The sequence below is a fragment of the Panthera onca genome, chromosome X, assembly GCF_046562875.1.
Source record: "Panthera onca isolate mPanOnc1 chromosome X, mPanOnc1 haplotype 2, whole genome shotgun sequence".
Lineage (NCBI taxonomy): Eukaryota > Metazoa > Chordata > Mammalia > Carnivora > Felidae > Panthera > Panthera onca.
Window position 1 is genome coordinate 60,594,260 of NC_138357.1, and position 3,613 is coordinate 60,597,872.

Below are 3,613 nucleotides of genomic sequence, written 5' to 3' on the forward strand. Positions count from 1 at the left end.
TGGGACAGGCTCTGAGATGAACAAATAACTCTCCCTCCAGTATGCCTCAGACACCTGTCAAACTGCTACTTCTATGCCATATCTCTGCAGGCCGTTTGTTGTGCTGTCTCCTTAAGGCCAGGGACTCAGTTTCTTCTTACCCTCCTGGCTGTCCCAGAGCAAAGCTTATTGATCTTTTAAAATCCTGTGTTTTAAGTCCCACTGCTTATAAGATTTCACAAAATTCAGCCCCTCTGTTTTTCAAAGACAAATGTTATGAGGATTTGTCCTCCCTGTGAAGGCTCCCCAGTGTGGCAGAGGGGCAAGTTTTCTCCCTTATTTGTGCCCATGGCCTCCACCCTGATGCAGACAGTCCTGGGATGGGAGTCAGCTTACTTCCTGACTTTAGCCCCCTAGCAGTGGGCTAAAGATAGACAACTGGTCTAACTGCAGGACTCATCCAGCAATGGAAACCACTCGGGGGACAGCACAAGGAAACCACCCTGCGGTTTGCTGTTACTGCATTTATGGCAAAGACCTGTTCTGACCAGGGCAACCTTAGACTTGCCCATTACCACCACAAGGACAAAACACTATCTAAACAGACAGCCATTGTGGATGACTGGACTAAAGAAAAAGCAACTTAAGCAAGACAGCAGGCCACACACATCACACATAGGAGACATCTCTGAAGCACAAGGTTCTAGTGAACAGGAAGCAATGCACAGCAGGGCACTACAGGACCTCTTCTTCATAAGGCCATTACCTTCAAATCCAGGAGACATAGCTGACTTTCCTAACACAGAGAAATAGACACAGAGAATTAGATAAAATGAGGATACAGAAGAATATGACACAAAGGAAAGAACAGGGCAAAATCACCAAAAGACATAAGTGAAACAAAGATAAGTAATATACCAGAAAGAAAATTTGAATTAGTGATCTGAAAGATACTCATTGAACATGAGAAAAGAGTGGAAGACATCAGTGAGATGCTTAAAGGTGAGATTAAAAAAAAGAATCAATATGGTGAAGAACACTATAAATAAAATTAAAAGTAAACTAGATGGAGTACACCCACTCTCATAAATGACTTAACAATATTGGAATTAAAATTTTAAAGCTTAATAAAAGAAAAGAAAAGAAATAAACTAGATGGAATAAACAGTAGATTAGACAAAGCAGAAGAACAAATAAGTGACCTGGAAATGGAAAGTAATCAAGCACAGAAGGTGAGACCAAAAATGTATATGAAAAATGAGAATACACTTAGGGAATCCAGCAACACCCTAAGTTACAGGGATCCCAAAAAGAAAAGAGAAAGAAAAGGGGGAAGAAATTTTGTTTGAAGAAATAATAGCTGAAGCCTTCTCAAATCTATGGAAGAAAACAGAAATCCAGATCCAAGAGGCACAGAGAAACACAAACAAAATCACCCAAGAAGGTCAACACCAAGACAGAAAGTAATTAGGATGGCAAAGAGTACTGAGAAAGACAGAATTTTTAAAGCAGCAAAAGAAAAGGAGATCATTACATACAAGGGGAAACGAATAGCATATCAGCAAATTTTTCAGCAAAACTTTGCAGGCAAGAAGGGAGTGCAATACTATATTCAATGTGCTGAATGGAAAATAATTGCAACCAAGAATACTACATCCAGCTAGACTATTTTTTCCAGAATAGAACAAAAAATAGAGAATTTCACAGACAAACAAAAAGTTAAAAGAATTCATGACCACTAAACCAGCACTACAAGAAATATTAAGGAGGACTCCTTGAATGGAAAGGAAAGACCATAAGCAGCAGTAAGAAAAGTAGAAAGCACAAAAGCAGTAAAAATAAGGATATCTGTAAAATCAGTAGAGGGACTCACAAAATAAAAGGATGTAAAATATGACACTATATACCTAACTCATGGGGAGGAGAAGAGTATAGAATGAGTATAAATTTAAACAACCATAAACTTCATGTAAACTGCTATATGCAGAAAATGTTATATACAAACCAAACAATAATCACAAATCAAAAACAAGTAATAGATATGCAAAAAATATGGAGAAAGGAATCCTAGTATATCAGTCAAGAAAGCCTCCACCAAAAAAGCCAACTAAAGTGAGAGAAGAGAGCAAGAAAATAAAGAAATGGAGAAAAACTACTAAACAACTAACAAGTAACAAAATGACAATAAATTTATATCTTTCAATAATAACTCTGAATATAAATGGACTAAGCACTCCAGTCAAAATACATAGGATGACAGAATGGATAAAAAAACAAAATTGATGTATATGATGCCTATAAGAAACTCACTTCAGACCTAAAGACACAAGGAGATCAAAAGTAAAGTGATGGAGAACCGTTTTTCATGCACATTGATATTAAAAGAAAGATAGGGTAGCAATACTTAAATTAGATAAAATAAAATTTAAAACAAACACTGTAGTGGTGTCTGAGTGGCTCAGTTGGTTAAGCATTTGGCTCTTGATTCCGGTTCAGGTCATAGTCTCATAGTTAGTGAGATCAATCCCCACGTCAGGCTCCCCACTGACGGTGCAGAGGCTGCTTTGCATTCTCTATCCTCCTCCCTCTCTCTCTGTCTCTCTCTCTCAAAATAAATAAATAAACATTTAAAAAACAAACACTGTTACAAGAGAAGAAAAAAGATTCTGTATAATCATTAATGGGGATATCAAACAAGAAGGTATAGCAGTTGTAAATACTCATGGAACCAACATGAAATCACCTAAATACTTAAAGCCATTAATAACAAACACAAAAAACAAATTTATAGTGATACAATAATAGTAGGTAATTTTAAAACCCCACTTTTATCAATGGGAATATTTTCCAACAGAAAGTCAACAAGAAAACAATGGTTTGAATGACACATTAAGCCAGATGAATTTAACAGATAGATTTAGACCATTCCATTCTAAAACAACAGAATACACTTTGTTGTTAAGTGCACATGGAACATTCTCCATAACAGATAACATATTACCACACAAAACAAGTCACAAAAAATTCCCAAAATCAAGTCATTCCATGCATGTTTTCTGATTACAATGCTATGAAACTAGAAATCAACCATAAGAAAAAGTCTGAAAAGACCACAAATACATTAAGGTTAAATAACATGCTATTAACCAATGAATGGGCCAACCAGTAAATAGAGGAAGAAATTTAAAAATGCATCGAAACACATTAAAATGAAAACACAATTTTCCAATATGTGTGGGATGCAGCAAAAGCTGTTCTAACAGGGAAGTTCATAGCAATACAGGCTTACCTCAAGAAGCAAGAAAAATCTCAAATAAAATCCTTTACGCAAAACACCAGTAGAAGGAAAGAAATAATAAAGATTAGAGCGGAAATAAACTACATAAAAATTTAAGAAGAAAAAAAAAGATCAGATCAACGAAACTAGGATCTGGTTCTTTGAAAACATCAACAAAATTGATAAACTCATAGCCAGACTCATAAAAAATGAGAGAACTCAAAAAAATCAGAAATGAAGCAAGAGAAATAACAATTGACACCACAGAAATAAAAATGATTATAAGAGAATACAATGAAAAATTAAATTCCCACATATTGGACAACCTAGAAGAAATGTGTAAATTCATAGAAATAC